This window comes from Dipodomys ordii, unplaced genomic scaffold, assembly GCF_000151885.1.
Source record: "Dipodomys ordii isolate 6190 unplaced genomic scaffold, Dord_2.0 Scaffold165, whole genome shotgun sequence".
Taxonomy (NCBI): Eukaryota; Metazoa; Chordata; class Mammalia; order Rodentia; family Heteromyidae; genus Dipodomys; species Dipodomys ordii.
In genome coordinates, this window is record NW_012267381.1 from 1819701 (window position 1) to 1842259 (window position 22559).

A 22559-nucleotide genomic window follows, 5' to 3' on the forward strand; every position below is an offset into this window, starting at 1 on the left:
CCAGGCCGAGCCGAGGTGGGACGGACCGACGCCGAGGGCAAGGGAAGCCGCATCCCGCTGGCCGCCCCCTCCTGAGGAGAGCCGGGCCGCGGCCGCGGGCGTCCTGAGGAGACCCCTCCCCACCTATCCCCCCCCCTCCGCGAGGAGGATGGGGCCGGAGGAGTCGCCCCGCCGCAAGAGGGTGGGGGCTGTTGGGTTTGGGGCTAGGGTCCAAGGCCGAGGGGGAGGGGTGATTACTCGGGCTCCCTCTTCCCCTTTCTCCTCTCCTCTCCCCCGGTCTTTGGAGGTGGGGATCCCAGCGCGCGGCGTGGGGGTTGGGGGGGGTGGATGTGTGTAAGACGGGAGCGGGGGTTCCAACCCACCTGAGACTTGGGGTCAAGAGTCAAACTCCTCCCCGCCCCCCCCCCCCAAGTCTGATGAGCGGTGAGGAAAGTGATGCCAAGTCTCCGTAGCCGGAGTGAGAAACGCATAGAGCAAGAACAAATCCACTCCGGAGGGTTTTGTTGTTTTACTTTAAACACGCGTACACGCACGCAGCGACGACGACGACGACGAGGGTACTTTATTTTTGATGATGATTATTATTATTTTCCTTTTGGAAATTTATTTTTAAAGAGGTGAGTGCTGTTATTTCTGTCCCTATTCGGGCAAGCCTCCATTTTAAGCCAAGCCAGTAACTGTTTAAGCTGGAGTTTCATTCAGGCCTAGGTCTTGAAGAGAGATCCCAGAAAGAGGTGGTTTGGTTCATCCTTCTGCCTCCGTAGGAAACTTAGCACCCCTTGGTTGGGCGGCTTCTTTGGGAAAGAAGGGTCTTTTATTTGCTTCTAGTACTTAACACAAAATTTATTTTTTTCATGTAAAATTGGCTCTGAAAGTTAAAACAGGACAGTTGGAATCATCAGGTTTTTAATTTACTAACTAAAATGTGGCAAGCGAAGATTTTTGGATGATTAGTTAAAATCACTTTTCGACAGTGTTTAAGAAGTACCCTGGATAATTTTTTTTTCCTGTAATGAGATTCTGGTCTTTTTGGTTTTTTGTGTTTTTTTGATAAGTGATTTTATATATTTAATGTATTTGTTGTTTTTGTGTAAAATGTTTCTTCCGCTATATATGGACACACGCATATATGCGTATATTTTTTGTACACTTTTTAGGATGGTGAGGTGATTAAAGCTTCAAATCTCTTCCCAGAAGGCTTCAACTGTTTGCATATTATTATTATTATTATTTTAGTCTGAAGGAAAGTTCTTCTCTTTCAGGTCCTCTCAAGATACCTTTTGAAACAAAACATTTTTCTCATACTTGGTGACTGAGTGATTTACTAAGACTCTCTTGCTCATTTTTGAGTGTTGTCTGAACTATTCCTGACACTATGAATGCTATTTGGATGCCCCTTAAGGTAAGATGGATTAATTTTTGTTCACTATGATATATATATATATATTATATGTATGTGTATATGTATCTATATACATATATATTCCACTCTAATATATATTCATATATGAAATGCAAACAATATATATGTGTGTGTATATATATATATATATATATATATTAGAATGGAGAATATTTTTTGATTTACTGTTCTTCAGTCTCCTTACAATTCTCTTCCCTCAAAAACTACTATAGTAATTTTCTGGAATTTATATTAATTTGTTTATTAGTGTTAAAATGTTAATGACATTTGCAACTTAACTTTCATTCTAATGATGAATTTATCTTTTTAAGTTAGAACAGCCTGTATATTTATAAAAGTATTTTTCCAATCCTGATAGGATGGGTTGGCAGTTTAGACTTCCAGGTCTACTTTCAAACAGGTCCTTGAGAGTCATAGGTGCTAGGGTGTGTCCTATTCTTGCAAATCAGTAGCTGATTCATGTGTTACAAAGATGTGTCATTAACCATTTGTTTACGCTGAAACTTCATATACTTTTTAGAACATATTAAAACTGCTGCTTTACATTGGAGAGTCCTGCTGCTCACTAGGTCATTGCATGCGATTTTTCACTTTCTTTCAACAGGTAGCATTTGAGCCAACTTTTGTCTCACAGGATAAATCTCATTTGGGCAAGTGGACAGGCTGTATTTAAGATGAAAAAAGCTCCCAATGAAGTCATGGTTCTTCCATCTCTCTCTCTCTCTCTCTCTCTTTTTTTGGTCTGTCAGTCGTGGGGCTTGAACTCTGGGCCTGGGTACTTTCCCTGAGCTCTTCAACTCAAGGCTAGTGCTTTTTGCCACTTCAGGTTTTCTGGTAGTTAATTGGAGATAAAAGTCTCACTGCCTTTCCTGCTGGGGCTGGCTTTGAATTGCTATCCTCAGATCTCAGCCTCTAGGATTACAGGCATGAGCCACTGGTGCCTGGCTTTCCATCTCTTATAGCTTGCTCCTTCTCTTCTTCCCTTCCTCCCTTCTTTTCTTCCTCCCTTCCTCCTTCCCTCCCTCCTTCCTTCCTTCTTTCCTTTCTTTCTCTTTCTTTTTCTTCCTTTCTTTTCTCTCTTCTTTCCTCTCTCTTTCTTTCCTCTTTTTCTTTCTTTTCTTTTTCTCCTTTTCTTTCCTTCTCTCCCTTCCTCTTTCTCTTTTTCCCTCTTTTTTCATTATTTCTCCCTTTTTCTCTCTTTCTTTCTACATTTTCTCTCTTTATTCAAAACATGACAATCTTACAGCTCTTTCTGGTATACTAAACAACTCTCTTGGCTAAAGAATTTTATTAAGGGGCTGGGAAGGTGGCTCAGTGGTAGAGCGCTTGCCTTGCATGCCTGAGGCCCTGGGTTCGATTCCTCAGCACCACATAAGCAAAAAGAAAAAAGCCGGAAGTGGCGCTGTGGCTCAAGTGGTAGAGCTCTAGCCTTGAGCTGAAGAGCTGAGGGACAGCGCCCAGGCCCAGAGTTCAGGCCCCACGACCGGACTCCCCCCCCCAAAAAAAAAAAAAGAATTTTATTAAGACTAAGCAGAGGGCAAAACTTAAGTGTAGCGAGGAAGCAGGAGGAAGGATGAAGAAAGAAAGGTAGCAGTGGAAACCATTCTCTTTCACTTTCTTCAGAGTTAGATGCTAATATAGTTAAGATTGTTTTATTGTAATCCGCTCTGTGAACTTCCAGATGAATGCAGTGGATAAATCAGAATAATGTAGTGTGTGCAATCTAAATATTTGGACTTGTGGAAAATCTTGTAGACTGAGTTCTTACTCTCATTTATGTACCAGATTCTATTGTTGGATAATTGGCACTTATTTAGTATAAAGGAAGTCAAAGTGACACAGTTTTTCCACAGTTTCTCCCTATAGAGTTAGAGGGATTGAGTGGGGGAACATAGCCAGAAGTCCTGAGCCCCTAGGAATTGGAGGACCTTGTTTAATAGTGTTTCCACTTTATTTATTTATTTATATGCTGGCTGTGGGGCTTGAACTCTGGGCGTGGGCACTGTCTCTGCACTCTTCAGCTCAAGACGTGTACTCAACTGCTTGAGCCACAGCTCTAGTTTTGGTTTTCTGGTGGTTTATTGGAGATAAAAGTCTCACGGACTTTCTTGCCCAGGCTGGCTTTGAACCGTGATCCTCAGATCTCAGCCTTCTGAGTAGCTAGGATCATAGGTGTAAGCCACCGGCGCCTGGCTGTGTTTCCACTTCTTAACAAGTACTGAGTGCTTCCTAGGAAGCTTTCACCAGGATTGGTATCAACTTATCAGATTTCATGTTAGTTTCCTTGTTTTTAATTAAAGGTATGAAGTATAAAGAAGCCTGCTTTTTCAGATACCTATGCTGTTTAAGGTTTTACTTCTAAATCTCAGTGAACTTGACATTTAATAAATCAGTAAATAACTCCTGATGTAGGAAAGGCCTCTGGCATGGCAGGAATACATTTGTCAATGTGATTTATTACCTGTTAACTACTTGGGAATGTAGTTGTAAGGCTTCCTTAATTTTGTGTTCCTAACCAATCCTTTGATCAGTGGAAAATATCTTGTAAGTCAAAACCTTTTTGATATAGTGTCTCATTCTGTAGCACAGACTGGCCTTGAACCCTCAATCTTTCTGCCTTGGGTGCTGATGTTACAGATGCCTGCCAAAATTTTATTTATTTATTTCCTTGTTTGTTTGTTTAACTTGTGCCAGTATTGAGGAGGCTGGAACTCAGGGCCAGGACACTCTCCCTTAACTTATTTTTTTTGGCAGTCATGGGGCTTGAACTCAGGCCTGGGCACTGTCCCTGAGCTTTTGTGCTCAAGGATAGGACTCTGCCATTTTGAGCTACCGGGCCACTTCTGGTTTTCTGGAGATTAATTAGATAAGAATCTCAGGGACTTTCCTGCCCAGGTTGGCTTTGAACTGTGGTCTTTAGATCTCAACCTTCTGAGTACCTAGGATTACAGGCATGAGCCATAAGCTTCTGGCTCTCAGGATTTTGAATTGCAAATTTATAGTTTATATTGCTAGTACTCACCTTGCAGTTCAAGGCTTTATATGGGGAGGGATTTATACAGAGTGAGTTTACTGTGCAAAATATTTAGAATAGCTCAATAACTATCAACTGCCAATTTTCTTTATGACATTTGTTTGCTAAGCCTGTGACTTTATGAATAGAAATATATTACCTATAATATTGTGAATGTTAGAAGTCTAAGGACAGCTGGGTGCTGATGACTCACGCCTGTAATCCTAGCTACTCAGGAGGCTGAGATCTGACGATCTCAGATCAGCTGGGGCAGAAAAGTCTGTGAGACTCTTATCTCCAATTAACCACCAGAAAACCAGAAGTGGTGCTGTGGCTCAAGTGGTAGATCACACATATCTTGAACTGAAGAGCTCAGGGACAGCACCCAGGCCCAGAGTTCAAGCCCCATGGCCGACAAAAAAAAAAAAGAAAAAAAAGAAATCTAAGGACAAAGGCATGCTTCCTAGGAAGATGGTTAGGCCTCTCTCTTCCAGCTTATGGAAGATTCTTGGCTTGTGTTATTATAACTCCAACTTTACTTAAAATTAAGTCCTCATGTGTCTTTGTCTAGAATTTTCTTTTTTTTTTTTGGCTGCTCCTGGAGCTTGAACTCCCAGCTTAGGCACTGTCCCTAAGCTGCTTTTGCTCAAGACTAATGATCTACCACTTGAGCCACAGCACCACTTCTGGCTTTTTCTGAGTAGTTTATTGGAGGAGTGTCATGGACTTTACTGCCCCAGCTGGCTTCAAACTGCCAACATCAGATCTCAGCCTCTCAAGTAGCTAGGATTATAGGTGTGAATCACCAGTACTGAAGTAGGGTGCATCCTCAGGACTTTTTTTTTGGGGGGGGGCTGGTATTGGGTCTTGAACTCTGTCTGTGGGTGGGCTTTTTTACTCAAGGCCAGCACTCTACCACTTAAGCTACAGATTTATTTCTGGCTTTTTGATGATTAGTTGGAGATAACCTTATGCAGGCTGGCTTTAAATTGAGATCCTCAGATCTCAGCCTTCTAAGTAGCTAGGACTACAGGCATGAACCACTGGTGCCTGGCTCTTTTTTTGGGTGGGGGAGAGGAGGCAGTCCTGGTGCTTGAATTGAGGACTTTATGTTCTACTTTTTGTTTTTTTGTTGGTCATGTGTCCTGAACTCAGGGCCTGGGCGCTGTTCCTGTCCTTTTCTGTTCAAGGCTAGTGCTTTACCACTTTGAGCTACAGCTCCACTTCTGGTTTTTTGGTGGCTAATGGAACAAGTGTCTCACAGACTTTGCTGCTTGGGTTGGTTTTAAGTCATGAATCCTCCTGAGTAGCTAGGATTATAGGCATGAACCACTAGGGCTGACTACCTTCTTTTTTTTCCCCCAGTCCTGGGACTTAAACTCAGAACTTGGGTACTATCCCTGAGCCTCTTTGTGCTTAATACTAGTGCTATACCACTTAAGCCAGAGTGCCACTGCAAGCTTTTTCTGAATAAGTTTATTGGAGATAAGAGTCTCATGGCCTTTCCTGCCTGGCTGGCTTTGAACTTTGATCCTCAAATCTCAGCCTCCTGAGTAGCTAGGATTACAGGTGTGAACCATCAGCTCCTAGCTTTTTTCTTTCTCTTTTCTTTCCAGCTTTCTATTTAAGCTACACCTCCACTTGTAGCTCTTTACTGGTGTTTTGTTTTCTTTTTGCCAGAGCTAGCATAGAGCTGTGCTTAGATCTCAGCCTCCTGAGTACCCACCAGAACCTAGTCTGCATGATCTCATTTTTACTTTATGACCTCGGTAAAGATTTTATTTTCAAATAAGATCACATTCTGAGAAACTGAAAAATTATATATCTTTTTTGGAGGACACAATTTATCTTGTAAAACAACCAATAGCCTAGTAAACACCTGTTATTAGACTTGAGTTTTTAGTATTTTTTTTTCTTGTTACCTACTTGATGATCTCTTAATCTTTGTACCAAATTCCAGCAAACCTTCCTCTTCTACTTTCTTTCTTTCTTTTTTGGTTGGTTGTGAGGCTTGAACTCTGTGCCTGGGCGCTGTCCCTCAGCTCTTCAGCTCACGGGTAGTGCTCTAGCACTTGAGCCACAGTGCCACTTCTGGCTTTTTCTGCTTATGTGGTGCTGAGGAATTGAACCCAGGGCCTCATGCATGCAAGGCAAGCACTCTACCACTGAGCCACCTTCCCAGCCTCCCTCTTCTACTTTCATACTTTCTTTCTATGGTAGGTTGGGTTACCCAGAAACTAAACTTGTACAAATTATTTGCTAAATAAGAGTAAGTAGATTTTTGGTGATAACTGGAGAGACTTTTCTATGGTTAAAACACACAAAAAATGACATGCTTTGGCAGTCTAGTTTAAATTGATGTGGTTTTGTCTATGTTTTATTCATAAAAAGGCTACAATATTTTCATCAATTTTTTGAGTGGTTTGAAACTGCAGTAGATACATATGGCATATGCCTGTTGCCATCAGAAACTAGTCCCCGAATTTATCTCATCTCATTCTAATATGAAAGGTTCACTGGTATTAGATAACTTAAGATTGGACTGGAGGAAGTATCATTAGACTAGGCCAGAGAATACTGAGCAGTCTAAGGCAAAACATCAGTAGTGCAGGTAGGCTTGGGGAGGTAAGTCAAGTATAGGAATGGTTTTCTCCTGAGGACAAAGGGAGTAGCCATAGTAAAGGTTTGTGAAGGTCTGGAGGCCCAGAGAATATATTCAGATACTTGATTTGAAGAAATTATAATTCTCTTTAAGAATTAATTTGTAATTTATGTTTTTATTTTTTATTTATTTGCCGGTCCTGGGGCTTGAACTCAGGGCTTGGGCACTGTCTCTGAGCTTCTTTTGCTCAAGGCTAGCACTCTAGCACTTGAGTCACAACACCATTTCTGGCTTTTTCTGTTTATGTAGTACTGAGGAATTGAACCCAGGGCTTCATGCATGCCAGGAAAGCACTTTACCACTAAGCCACATTCCCAGCTCTGATTTATGCTTTTAAATTCTCTTTAATTCTGGCACCTGGCATGAAATTCTTCCCGCTGCACTTCCCCCCACTCCCTTGCCCCCCTTGTTGGTTGTGGAGCTTAAAGTCAGGGGTTTGGGTGCTGTCTGAGCTCTTTTTGCTCAAGGCTAGTACTCTTCCACATTGAGCCACAGCTCCTTTTCTGGTTTTCTGGTGATTAATTGGAGACAAGAGTCTCACAGACTTTGATTCTCAAATCTCAGCCTCCTGAGTAGATAGAATTACAGGCATGAGCCACCAGTGCACTGCTGAAATTTCCTCTTGTATTGGTATGTATAAATGTATAAATTATGTTTGTTGCTGGGTACTGATGGCTCATGCCTTGTAATAATGCTAGCTACTTAGGAGGCTAAGAGCTGAGAATTATGGCTTGAAGCCAGCTCGAGCAGGAAAGTCCATGAGATTCTTCTGTCTAATTAACTATCCACCAAAAAGCTAGAAATGAGCTCTGAGTTTAAGTGGCAGGAAGCTCAGGGACAGTGTCTAGGCCCTGAGTTTAAGCCCTAGTACAGTCAGCAAAAACAAAAACAAAGAAACAAATTAACATACACTTGTGCTTGGAGCAGATGAATAAACTTATAAATTTGAGCCAACAGTTTATTCTTACATGGGGCCCTTGAGCATTATAAGAAATTTTTGGCCAGCAGGGGGAGCTAAAGTTACTGATGCTAAGTGACTTCATCTCAACTAGCTTTGAAAACTGTCAACCAAGAAGGAAAGCTTTACTGGTAAAGTAGTCAAAGTTCACAAGAAGATATATAAATGACCAAGAAGCAAAGAAGCATTTTTATTTCAATAATTAAAGGAATGTAGATTAAATGACAGTATTCAATTTTTTTAGTTTTTATTTTTTGTCAGCCATGGGGCTTCAACCCCGGGCCTAGGCGCTGCAGCTCTTCAGCTCCAGGCTAGCACCCTGCCCTTGAGTCACAGCGCCACTTCCAGTTTTCTGGTGGTTTACTGGAGATAAAAGTCTCATGGACTTTCCTGTCCAGGCTGGCTTTGAACTGCAATCCTTAGATCTCAGCTAGGATTATAGGCGTGAGCCACTGACACCCAGCTTAATTTTTTTTTTTTTTGCCAGTCCTGGGGCTTGAACTCAGGGCCTGGACACTGTCCCTGAGCTTCTTTTGCTCAAGGCTAGCACTCTACCACTTGAACCACAGTACCATTTCCAGCCTTTTCTGTTTATGTGGTTCTGAGGAATTGAACCCAGGACTTCGTGCATCTTAGGCAAGCACTGTACCACTAAACCACATTCCCAACCTTAAAAAATTTTTTAACCTGTGGAATTTGCAAATGAACTTTGCTGTGAAAGCGGTAAGAGAAAAGTCTCAAACTGCTAGTGGAGGTATGCATTGGTTGGTTTGTTCTGGAAGATAATTTGGTAGCATATATCAACAAGCCTCAAAATGTCCTATTTTGCTTTTTGCTGGTCCTGGGGCTAGAACTCTGGGCTTGGGCTCAAGGCGAGAGCTTTACCACTTGAGCCACAGTGCCACTTCTCACTTTTTCTGAGTACTGTAGTTTATTGGAGATAAGAGTCTCATGGACTTTTTCTTCCCTGCCTGGCTTTGAATTCATATTGCAGCCTCCTGAATAACTAGGATTACAGGTGTAAACCACTTTGGTCTCTCGCTCGCTCTCTCTCTCTCACACACACACACACACACATTTGTCAGTTGTGGGGCTTGAACTCTGGGCCTGGGCGCTGTCCCTCAGCTCTTCAGCTCAAGGCAAGCACTCTACCACTTGAGCAATAGCATCATTTCTGGTTTTCTGGTGGTTTATTGGAGATAAGAGTCTCACGGACTTTCCTGCCCAGGCTGGCTTTGAACTGCAATCCTCAGATCTCAGCCTCCTGAGTAACTAGAATTACAGGCATGAACCACCAGCGCCTGGCAAAATAGTATTTTTGAGAAATTTTTAATGTCTTACATTGGATAAATGATAAATGAAAAATCCAGAATACAGGGCTATATAAGAAATACTATATGGGGCTGGGAAGGTGGCTCAGTGGTAGAGCGCTTGCCTTGCATGCATGAGCCCTGGGTTCAATTCCTTAGCACCACATAAGCAAAAAGGAAAAAAGCCAGAAGTGGCGCTGTGACTCAAGTGGTAGAGTGCTAGCCTTGAGCTGAAGAGCTGAGGGACAGCGCCCAAGCCCCAGAGTTCAGGCCCCACGACTGGACCCCTCCCCCCCATAAAAAGAAATACTATATAAGAAATAAAGGGCTATACAATAATATGACTAAATATATAATATGAAAAATAAAAAGAGGTTTAAATAAAAGATAAAGAGGGCTGGGATGGTAGCTCAGTGGTAGAGTGCTTGCTTTGCATGCACAAGGCCCTGGGTTTGATTTCTCAGCACGATATAAGCAGAAAAAGCCGGAAGTGGCGCTGTGGCTCAAGTGGTAGAGTGCTAGCCTTGAGCTGAAGAGCTCCGGGACAGTGCCTAGGCCCACAGTTCAGGCCCCGTGACTGACCAAAAAAAAAAATACAGACATATATGTATGTTTCACATACATACATACATATAAACATACATACATAGACAAAATGAATGGAAAGAACTATATAACAACAACTTATATATTTTTTTTTTTGGAAAAAGAACCAGTTTGCGGACAATCCAGTGTCATGGTAACTAGAAGAAGCTTTGTTGAGTCTTATCAGCCAATTGTTTTGTCTAAATGACTATCAAGGATATTTTAAGGTGAGGCATTGTTCTGTTAACCCTAAAACTTAAAAAAAAAAAAGCCTCAGAAACTTAGAGCTTCACCTCGGAAATTATTTATTTCTCTATAGGACTCCAGAATGGATTTCTATGTAAATTTAAGCACTCTGTTTCTTTAAATTATTATTATTATTTTTTCTTTGGGTCCGGTCGTGGGGCCTGAACTCTGGGCCTGGGCGCTGTCCCTCAGCTCTTCAGCTCAAGGCTAGCGCTCTACCACTTGTGCCACAGCGCCATGCCCAGCTTTTTCTGCTTATGTGGTGCTGAGGAATTGAACCCAGGGCCTCATGCATACAAGGCAAGCAGTCTACCATTGAGCTACCTTCCCAGTCCCTTTTAGGCTAGCACTCTACCACTTGAGCGAAAGCTCTACTTCTATCTTTTTGGTAGTTAATTGGAGATAAGAGCTGCCAGAGCTGGCTTCCAACCAAGATCCTCAGATTTCAACCTTCTGAGTAGCGAGGATTACAGATGTAAATCACTGGTGCCCAGATGGTGTCTTGTATATATATTTAAACTATCTCTTTGTAGATTTGCATTTTCCTGTGAAATTTTGTCTTGCCTCCATATGTCATAATGCTCCTGTATTGCTATCGTTTATAAGCTTTCACTACTTTTTCTCATTTGTGTTGTTTCCGTACTTTGAGAAAAGTTCTTTTTCTCCATCCTTTTACCATGAAGATGGTGCTACTTAGCAACCTAAATTTTTGGTGCAGCATCTGACTTATTTTTAATTTTTGCCGGTTCTGGGGCTTGAACTCAGGGCTTAGGTGCTGTCCCTGAGCCTCTTTGGGCTCTGGGCAAGCACTGTACCACTTTAGCCACAGCACCACTTGCACTTTTTCTGAGTAGTTTATTGGAGATAAGAGTCTTCAAACCATAATCCTGAGATCTCAGCTTTCTTAGTAGCTGGGATTACAGGTGTGAGCCATCAGCACCCAGCCATGACTTTTTTGACCTTTTACTTTCAAGTAAAGCATTTTGAAGTCCATCTTTATGCTTTATATTGTACATTTAATTTTTAAATCAAATTTTAAGTTTATGTAACTAAAGGCTATATATTGGTGTGCATGGGTGTGTTTGTGTGTATATTTTTCAAAATTTGGATGACCATGTAATATTAATTTCAACTTGTTCCCCACTGATAAATGTGTTTTAATCTATTAATACTGAGTCTGATTTTTTATTATAATTTACATCCAAATTCTATTATGCCTACTGTGTCTTAGTAGGCTCTCAAAGTTTGGAGGAAGAATTATTTAAAATTTATATTATTTCCCTCCCAAAGAAGTTTTGTATGGCTAAACACATGGATTGTTGAGCCCCACTTTATAATTACTATCCAACTTATTATTGCTGTTACTATACAAGTTTCTGAATCATCAAGATTTTGAGTTAAAAGAAATTTTACTTAAGCTAATTAAAATGCTGTCTGTTTCTTTCATTTAGTGACAGTTTTGGGGCTTGAACTCAGGGCCTGGGTGCTATTCCTGAGTTTTTTGTTCAAGGCTAGTACTCTACCACTGGTGCTACAGTTACACTTTTTAACTCTTTTTTTTTTTTTTTTGGCCGGTCATGGGGCTTGAACTCTGGGCCTGGGTGCTGTCCCTCAGTTCTTCAGCTCTTCAGCGCTCTACCACTTGAGCTACAGTGCCACTTCTGGTTTTCTGGTGATTTATTGGAGATAGGAGTCTCATGGTCTCTCCTGCCCGGGCTGGCTTTGAATTGCGATCCTCAGATCTCAGCTTCCTGAGTAGCTAGGATTACAGGCATGAGCCACCAGCGCCTGGCTCACTTTTTAACTCTTAATGGGAGATTTTTTTTTTTTTTCTGTCATGGGGCTTGAACTCTGGGCCTGGGTGCTGTCCCTCGGCTCTTCACCTGGCTTAAGTGGTTGAGCACTTAAGCCACAGGGCCACTTCCAGTTTTCTTGCTGTTGTTTATTGGAGATAAGAGTCTGATGGACTTCCCTGCTTGGGCTGGCTTTGAACTGGGATTATCAAATCTCAGCCTTCTGAGTAGCTAGGATTACAGGTGGGAGTCACTGGTGCTTGGCTAAAAATTTGACAGACTTTCTTCTGCCCAGGCTGGCTTAGAATTTTCAAGCCTCAAATCTCAGCTTCTTGTGTATTTACAACTACCAGCTAAATTTTTCTTTTCTCTTTGATTAATTTTTCGAATAGGGACTTGTGTTTTTTTCCCAGGTTGGCCAGGACTGCAGTCTCCTTATTTATATCTCCATCATAGATGGTAGATGGGTATGCCCTACCACACCCAGTTTTATTGGTTGAAAGGGAATCTTGCTAACTTTTTGTCTAGGCTGTCTTGAACTTTGATCTTCCTGATCTCTGACATAATTTATAGGCATGAACCACCATATATAACCTTTTCTTTTAAATTTTTTTTTTTGTCAGCCATGGGGCTTGAACTCTGGGTTTTGGGCGCTGGCCCTCAGCTCTTCAGCTCAAGGCGAGTATTCTACCACTTGAGCCACAGTACCACTTCCGGTTTTGTGGGAGCTAAGAGTCTCATGGACTTTCCTGCCTGGGCTGGCTTTGAACTGTGATCCTCAGATCTCAACTTCCTGAGTAGCTACGATTACAGGCGTGAGCCAATGGTGCCCAATTTATGTTTAATTTTTTTTTTTTTTGGTTGGTATTGGGGTATTTGGTTGGTATTCCTAGTCCTTCTGTTTAATTTTTTGAGGAACCACTAAACTACACAAAGTGTGGGCTGGGAAGGTGATTTAGTGGTAGAGCGCTTGCCTTGCATGCTTAAGGCCCTGAGTTCGATTCCTCAGCACCACATAAGCAAAAAGAAAAAAGCTGGAAGTGGCGTTGTAGTTCAAGTGGTAGAGCGCTAGCCTTGAGCTGAAGAGCTGAGGGACAGCACCCAGGCCCAGAGTTCAGGCCCACGACTGGACCCCCCCAAAAAAACTACACAAAGTAACTGGATCATCATGTATGTGTGCCATTTTGTCTGAAGGTTCTAGTGTCTCCATATTCTTACCAACACTTGTAATTGCCATGGATTTGTTTATTTATTTAGTTATGGAGCTTGCTATTATTCCAGATTACCTTAAACTGGTAGTCTTCCTGCTTTATTTATTTATTTTTTTAATGAAGAGAGGTAGTGTATACTCTTTACTCAATTTCCTCCAAAGTAACATTTTGCAAAGTATAGTACATTATCATAACCAGGACATTGACATGATTGTGATCAAGATAGAAAACATTTCTATTAGTGCAAACATCCCTTACTTTGCCCTTCTGTAGCTACATCCACTTCTATCCCCCATCTTCCTGCTTTATCTTCCAGAGTGTTAGTATTATCATGTACCACCATGCTCATCATATTTTGTTGTTTTTGGTAAAACTAGTGTTTGAACTCAAGGTTAATCTGTTCAGCTTGCTTGGCATTCTGTCACTTGAGTCATGCCTCCAAGCCTAGATTTTTGCCTGTTATCTTGAAGGTCAGGATCCGGTGAACTTTTTTTTTTTTGTGTGCTGGCTTTGAACCTTAGTCCTCTAGATCTCAGCCTCTCAAGTAGATAGGATTACAGGTGTGAGCCTCTGGCTTATATGGAATCTGCCTCATGTTTTTTTATTTATCTTATCCTAGTGTGCAAGGTAATATTTTGTGGTTTTGTCTCTCTCTTTCTTTTCCTTGCTATAGTGGTACTGGGGATTGAAATCAGGTCTTCATGCTTTCTAGGCAAGTGCTCTACTGCTGAGCTACATGTACAACAATCGTTGTTTAGAATTGAATTTTCCTGATAACTAATAATGATGAGATCTTTTCATGTGTTTATTGGCCACTGTATATTTCCCTTGGAGATACATTTTCATATTCTTTGCTTGTTTTAAAATTGGATTTCTCTGTTGCTGGTTGTTAAGAGTTATTTATATATTCTGGATGAAAATCCACTGCCAGATAAGATTTACAAATATCTTCTCTCATTCTATTGGTTGTAATTTCAGTATCTTGATGATGTCCTTTACTGTACAAAAACTCAATGTTGATGAAATTCAATTTACCTATTTTCATTTGTTTCTCATGTTTTGGTGCTGTACTTTAAAAAGGCAATGAAAGAATTTTATTGTTTTAGTTCTTATATTTAGGTCTTGAGCCACAGTTCCATTTCTGGCTTTTCTGGGAGTTAATTGGAGATGTGTCTTAAGGGCTTTCCTACCTGGGCTAGCTTTGAACTGAGATCGTCAGATCTCAGGTTTCTGAGTATTAGAATTGTGGGCATGAGCCACCAGGGCCCAGTTAGTCCCTTTTTATGGTCTATTTTAAAGTTACTAACAACTCTTTTTTGTGTGTGTGTGTGTGTGTGTGTGTGTGAAAATACTGTACAGAGGGGTTACAATTACATAGGCAAGATAATGAGTACATTTCTTATCGAGCATTGTAGCCTCCTCCTTTGTTTCCCTTTCCCATCCCTTCCCATCCTCCCCCCTAACAACTCTTTGTATGTAATATGAAATAGGGGACCACAACCTGATTTTATAGCATGGAAATATTCCGTTGTCAGAGCATGCATTTTTTTCCCCCCTTATTGGGGATTGAACTCTGGGCCTTATGCTTTCTAGGCAAGGGCTTTACCATTTGAACCACGCCCCCAGTTTCAAGCATAAAGATTTGTTGTTTTTGCTGGTACTAGAGTTTGAATTCAGGGCCTTATGCTTCCTTGGTTGTTGTTCTACCATTTGAGCCACACTCCTAGCCTAGCTTTTTTCTTTTTTTTTTTTTGTTGGTAGTGGGGCTTGAACTCTGGGCCTGGACGCTGTCCCTCAGTTCTTCAGCTCAAGGCTAGCACTCTACCACTTGAGCCACAGTGCCACTTCTGGTTTTCTGGTGGCTAATTGGAGATAAGAGTCTTACAGACTTTCTTGCCCAGGAACTACAATCCTCAGATCAGCCTCCTAAGTAGCTGGAATTACAGGGGTGACCATTGGCACCCAGCTTCTTCTTCTTTTTTTCTTTTTGCCAGTCCTGGGGCTTGAATTCAGGGCCTGGACTTCTTTTGCTCAAGGCTAACACTCTTACACTTGAGCCACAGCACCACTTCAGGCTTTTTCTGTTTATGTGGTACTAAGGAATTGAACCGGGGGCTTCATGCATACTAGGCAAACACTGTACCACTAAACCACATTCCCAGCCCTTTTGCTGGCTCTGGGGTTTGAACCCAGGGCCTAGGCACTGTCTCTGAGCTTTTTTGTTCACAGCTGGTACTCTACCACTTGAGCCATAACTCCACTTGGGATAAATTACATTAGCAAAAGTATATGTAATCATTTTTATAAGTGCCTACATTAATTTCATTTTTTGAGACTTAGAAGATATTGGTATATATAGTTTTATTGTGCTGTTTTTGTTGGGTTTTGATATTAGTGTAATAATGGACTTATTGAACGAATTGAGATTGCCCTTAGCTTAGTATGCAGAACTAAATACAATTGGATTAGGTCACAATTTTTTTCTTTTTTCTAGACGTTTGCTTACCTTGAAACATTGAAGGTAGAGGTTACAAGTTAAGCTCTTTTAAGTCCCTATCACCTACTTTGTTCCTGTAACTGCTTTTCTTAGTTTCATTGGGAGTACTTGCTCTGTTACTTCATTTTAGTTATACCTTAATTAGTAGCTAATTTTAACTTCCTGAGATTTTTTTTTTGGGGTCCAGTTGTGGGGCCTGAACTCTGGGCCTGGGCGCTGTCCCTCAGCTCTTCAGCTCAAAGCTAGCGCTCTACCATTTGAGCCAAAGCACCACTTCAGGCTTTTTTCTTTTTTCTTATGTGGTGCTGAGGAATCGAACCCAGGGTCTCAGGCATGCAAGGCAAGCGCTCTACCACTGAGCCACCTTCCCAGCCCCCCTGAGATGGTTTTAGGCAAGCTTCAGGAAAGGGACCAAAAGAATAGAATCAGAAACAAAGGCCAAAATTTTGTGAATTGATGTACTGTCAGTTCTAATTTCTATCCATTTAAAATGTCAATTGAGCAGAGTGCCAGTGGCTCATGCCTATAATTCTGCCTACTCAGGAGGGTGAGATCTGAGGATCACAGTTCGAAGCCAGCCTGGCAGAAAAGTCTCTGGGAGAGTTTATCTCCAATTAACCACTCAAATACTGGAAGTGAAGCTGTGGTTCAAAATGGTAGAGCATTAGCCTGGAGCAAAAGAGCTCAAGGACTCTTGAGTTCAGGCCCTACAACTACAAGAATCCTAGCTAGTTACTAAGGAGGCTGATCTAACGTGATCATGGTTTGAAGATAGTCCATGAAATTCTTATCTCTAATTAACCAACAAAAAGCCTGATGTAGAGATATGGCTTAAGTGTTAAAATGTGAAGCTGGGAATAAAAAAGCCAAGAGGTCAAGGCCCTGAATTATTTGAATATTCTTCTTTTTTTTTTTTTTGGTCGGTTGTGGGGCTTGAACTCTGGGCTCCGGCGCTGTTCCTCAGCTCAAGGCGAGCGCTCTACCACTTGAGCTACAGCACCACTTCCGGTTTTCTGGTGGTTTATTGGAGATAGGAGTCTCACGGTCTCTCCTGCCCGGGCTGGCTTTGAACCGGGATCCTCAGATCTCAGCCTCCTGAGTAGCTAGGATTACAGGCGTGAGCCACCAGCGCCCGGCAATTAGAAAGGATGATCTTTTTTTTTTTTTTTTGGGGGGGGGGTCCGGTCGTGGGGCCTGAATTCTGGGCCTGGGCGCTGTCCCTCAGCTCTTCAGCTTAAGGCTAGCATTCTACCACTTGAGCCACAGTGCCACTTCCGGCTTTTTTCTTATGTGGTGCTGGGGAATCGAACCCAGGGCCTTCAGCATGCAAGGCAAGTGCTCTACCACTGAGCCACCTTCCCAGCCCCCCCCCCTTTTTTTTTTTCTAAAAGCTTTCCTTCTCTCTTCCTGTCTCTGTATCTTTCTCCAAAGGATATGGCTAATTGGCCCAGGCTGGAACTCTCTTTCCACCTTAGCCTTAGTCTGTGGATGCCTGGCTTTCCTCCTCTTATTCCTATACCGCAAAAAATTGCTATTTTATTATTTTACTCTGCTGGTTGAAATTAATTCATTCAAGTATATCTACCTAAATAATGGGATTTTTTAATCTGTTAATTTAGTTCCTGAAGAATTTTATTAAAATATTTAGCTGGGTGCCAGAGGCTTATGCTTATTATCCCAGCTATTCAAGAGGCTGAAATCTGGTTACAGTTTCAGGATCATGGTTTCTTCCTAGCCTAGGAAGAAATTTTTGCTAGAGTCCATCTCCAATTTTGTTCAATTGACACATTTTGTTAAATAAAGATTAGTGTTTAGCTGAGTGCTGGTGGCTCATACCTAAAAATCCTAGCTGAGAGGAGGCTGAGATCTAAGGATCACAGTTCAAAGCCATCGGGGACAGGATGTCTGTGAGATTGTTATCTCCAATTAAGCATCAAAAAATCAAAAAATCGTATGTGGAGCTGTAGCTTAAGTGGTAGATCTTTGAGCATAGAAGCTCAGGAATAGCACCCAGGCCCTGAGTTCAAGTTCCAGTATTAACCCCCACAAAAAAATGTCTAAATGTGATTATGGAAATTAATTTAGAATATGGTTGAAAATGCTGACTTAGATTTTATAATTTCTGTACATTTAATTAAAAATAAAGATTTCTGTTGAGAAAATTATATATGATTTTCTTAGTAAATGAATGACAGAGATAAGACAGGGACTTTTTAGCATTTCCTGGGTTACAGTTACATTCTTGATAACTTATGGTGTCTTTGCTAATACTATATCTATGATAATATATATGTTAGATGTTTTTATGTGGAGGTTTCACCATCCACACATTTACTTTGCACAAAGTGGTTTGTGTGTATCTAAGTGATCTAAACCTATGGTCACAGTAGCAAATGTCCATAAAAATGTCCTGAAAAAACTGAGAATTTTGTATATTTGTGTTTGACAAAAGTATGTCTAATTTTACTACAACATTTGATTAAATTGGCACTTCACATTTCCCTGTTTATTCAGTGGCATCAGATACTTCCTTTGCTATCAATGCATATTTTGTTGCATATATAAAAATTCAAGAGTTAGTGGGTTAAAGGGACTATCCCTTCCTCAAGAATGGTGTGCCATCTTCCAAAGTCCCTAGTCTACTCTGCCAATAGAGCAAAGATTTTATGCGTTTCATCAAAATTTTGGAATTACCAACCAACTGGTTAAAAAAAAAGTTTTGCTTTTTGTACTCTGATCAGCTTTTATTAGCCCCTCTACAGCTGACTGCAGAAAGCTGCTTTGAAGTTTTTCTGCATACTTCATGTTTCTTTCATTTGGCAAACAAGCCAAATAGTCAGTCCTTAGTAAATTTCAGGTAAATTCTGACATTTAATTTGATAAATACTGTGGTAGTATTTATGCTTGGGTGTAAGGTGACATTGATTACATCATTTGCGAAATCAGTATTGTAATGCATTCCTGTTACATTTTATAAATTTTGTTTTGTTTTGTTTTGTCTGAGACTGGAATTTGCCATCTGATACTTACCCTTGCTCATTGCCTGGCATTCTACCACCTGAGACACATCTCCAATCCTAACAGACCCTTTTTTTTTTTCAAATTTTTTATTGTGATTAAGTGGTTACATAATTTCCCAAATTTCACAGTATTGTGGGATAGTGATGCTCAGTTAAAGTCACAAACACATTCTAACTTTCCTGGAGCAAATTGTCTATCACGGTCTATAACATTTATAAGTTCTATGAGCTTTGTGATATAGTTATTTCTTCCACATTGCTTGGTATGTACATTTCTTTTGTTTTGCATAGCATCAGCTGTTCCCTCTTTCCCACTTCTAACGGACGTTTTTGACTTAAGAACATACTTTAAGAATTTTAAGTATGCTAAACTTTGTGTGTGTGTGTTGTGGGGTTGAACTCAGGGCTTGAATGTTGAGCTCTTCAGCTTGAAGCCAGTGTTGTATTACTTGAGCCACAATGCCACTTCCGTTTTCTGGTGGTTTATTGGAGAGTCTCACAGCTTTTCCTGCCCATGCTGGCCTTGAACTGCAATCCTCAGTTCTCGGCTTCCCGAGTAGCTAGAATTATAGGTGTGAGCCACTGGCACCGAGCTTCTGAACTCTTAACATTCAAATCTTTAGAAAGAATTAAGATCTACCTAAATAAACAATGTATTTTTTAAAATTTAATGTAGTTCCTGAAGAATTTTATTAAAATATTTAGCTGGGGGCTGGGAAGGTGGCTCAGTGGTAGAGTGCTTGCCTTTCATGAATGGGGCCCTGGGTTCGATTCCTCAGCACCACATAAGCAGAAAAAGCTGGAAGTGGCGCCGTGCCCCAAGTGGCAGAGCGTTAGCCTTGAGCTGAAGAGCTAAAGGACAGTCCCCAGGCCCAGAGTTCAGGCCCCACCACTACCAACAAAAAAAAAAAATAATTTCTGATTTGTCGGCCTGGGCTGGCTTCAAATTTGGATTCTCACATCTCAGTCTCCTGAAAGGCTAGGATTACAGCTAGGATTACATTATAGGTGTGAGTATTATAGGTGTGAGCTCTGAGAGAAATTTTAAGAAAAGCTATTTCTCTTTAGAGAATGTACTTATTTATAAACTCAGTGTCTAAGCAGAAAGACATCTGGTTTTAGTTAATGTAAAACACAGGTTGACTGATTTAAATAACAAACAACTGAACTTTTGTCTTAGAGAATGAGAAAAGTGGAGTTTAATCTTCTCTCAAGTACCTGACTTTAAAATGAGCATTTTCCACCTTCTAATTCACTAGAAAATATGTTTTTGAACTATAGTTATTTGGAGAACTATTTAATTTCTTTTTCTTTCTTTGACAGTACTGGGGTTTGAACTCAGGAGAGGGCCTTGTGCTTGCTGTACAGGTATTCTACCACTTGAGCTACCTTCAGTCTTTTAGGACTTAGATAAATCTGATAGTTGATTGGAGAAGTAGTGATAATTTTGTGATGGATTTTTTTTTTTTTTTTGGTCGGTCATGGGGCCTGAACTCTGGGCATGAGCACTGTCCCTCAGCTCTTCAGCTCAAGGCTAGCTAGCCCTACCACTTGAGCCAAAGCGCCACTTCCAGCTTTTTCTGCTTATTTGGTGCTGAGGAATCGAACCCAGGGCCTCATGAAAGGCAAGCACTCTACCATTGAGACACCTTCCCAGCCCCCATGTGATGGATGTTTTTTTTTTTTTGGTTCCGGTGGTGGGGCCTGAACTCTGTCCTTCAGCTCAAGGCAAGCGCTCTACCACTAGAGCCACAGCGCCACTTCTGGCTTTTTTCTTTTTGCTTATGTGGTGCTGAGGAATCGAACCCAGGGCCTCATGCATGCAAAGCAAGCACTCTACCTCTGAGCCACCTTCCCAGCCCTGTGATGGATGTTTTTGAACATAATACTTAAGTGTACATTACAAAAGGCTTTGCCTTATTTGTTTTTCTTTGCTAGTTTAGATTTCAGAATGCTCAACTATGGCTCTGGCTTGCCATCTATTGGTCCTTGAATTGTGTTAACATCTTCCTTTGCCTGTGTTTTGTAGATTTACTATTTATGTGGAGATGTGTGTATATACTTAAAAATTGACTAGATATTATTCCTTAGGCTTATAAGTTAAAAAGCCAAAACTGTGCATATTTTAGGATGAATACCTAAGCATGTATATATACATAGTTATCTTCTTCATGTAATTTGACCTTGTGACTCTAAGCTGCCTATTTTTGATGACTGTGCATAGTGTGACTTTATAGAGTACAAATGGAAACAGGGAAATATAGGTGTAGATGCTGTAGGAACTAGTGAATTACTAACTTTTTGGGCAACTAAAATAGTTCTAACTACAGGGTTTTTTTGTTTTTGTTTTTTTTTGGGTTCATTCGTGGGCCTGAACTCAGGGTTTGGGCGCTGTCCCTCAAATCTTCAGCCCCTTGAGCCACAGCGCCACTTTCGGCTTTTTGCTTATGTGGTGCTGAGGAATCGAATCCAGGGCCTCAAGCATGCAAGGCAAACAAGCGCTCTACCACTGAGCCACCTTCCCAGCCCAGGTTTTTTTTTTTTAATTAGAGCAGAAATGACACATAACAACACCGGATATTGCTTCTGGTAAACCACAAACTAGTATTGAACATTTTGTGTCTTTCTGGTAGTACAGCATAACACATTTCTTATGAATTTGATTATTTGTTTGTATGTTTTTCTTGTTACTTAAACTAATTTTGGTAAGTCCTAATACTTAATTCATAATTCGTTCACTTTAGCTTAGTAGGTCCTGGGACTTGAATTTACCTCTTCAGCTCAAGGCGGGCGCTCTGTTTGAGCCACAGGGCCACTTCCGGTTTTCTGAGCGGTTAATTGGAGATAAGAGTCTCACGGAGTTTCCTGCCTGGGCTGGCTTTGAACATCGATCCTTTGATCACAGCCTCCTGATTAGCTAGGATTACAGGCGTGAACTACCGACACCGGCTTGCTGAGTTTCTTAAGTCTAGAAAAAGTTCCGTTGTAATAAGATTTATTTTGGGGAAGGAATAAAATCTCATGCCCACAAACTGGTCATGAGAAATAAGATGCCACTAATTCAGGGCAAGTGGGAAGTTTCCTTTTTGTTTTGAGATGAGTTTTTCTGTGGAATTTTCGGTTAAAGTTTTAGTGTAGCAGTGTACTTTAATTTGATGGCAGCCTGAAGCGTAAGTGATCACTAGGTAATGTCTTTTGCCTGTTTTGGTGGATCTGCCAAGCCACGATACCCAAAACAAGACGCGTGCTTCTGAAAGAAAACTACAGTTCCCAGCGGGCCCAGCGCGGGTGGGCCAACCCTTCCCCTCCGGTTCCCGGCTGCCCCTGCCCGGGCTGGCCCGGCGCGGCCCTGATTCACGCCTGCGCAATGGTGTCTTTTTTAATTTTTTTTTTTGGGGGGGTCTGGCGGCTGCGGAGCTGGGGCTAGTGCCCAGCCGCGCTGCAGTGTACAGTGGTAGTCTGTAGGACAAAGGGCGGGTGGCAGAAACCGCTTCACTGGCCAGGTAGCGTCCTGGCGGTCTCAGCGCACGGCTGGCCCTGCGATAGTGTGGTGGCCGCGGCCCTAGCCTCCTCACTACTACACAGTGCACACATTACCTCGCTCACGTCCTCTCGCTCCACCGCGCCGCGCGGCCCCGCCAGCCCTAGCGCGGAGGGAATGTGACGGCGTCAGCGCCTCAGGTTAGCCTCACCTCGGCCAGAGCGAGGGCCCCACTCGGTCCTCTGCAGTGTTGCGTGCCCTGGTCGCAGGTCCAAGGCAGCGGGGCCGGGCGCAGTGGCCTCCGCAGAAAGAGGCGCAGAGACAGCGGCTGCGGCGAGGAGCCATGACTGAGGCGGCGGC

The 22559-nt window shown here is 41.8% G+C and overlaps 1 protein-coding gene across 1 annotated transcript in view; it reads left to right on the forward strand.

The window, feature by feature from the left end:
- The first annotated feature begins 1265 nt into the window (after window positions 1-1265).
- Window positions 1266-22559, forward strand: part of LOC105998548 (KAT8 regulatory NSL complex subunit 1-like) — a 42236-nt gene continuing 20942 nt past the window's right edge. The window contains exon 1 of the mRNA XM_013033298.1: window positions 1266-1402. The gene's annotated coding sequence lies outside the window, so the exon portion shown is untranslated. The remainder of the gene's footprint in view (window positions 1403-22559) is intronic.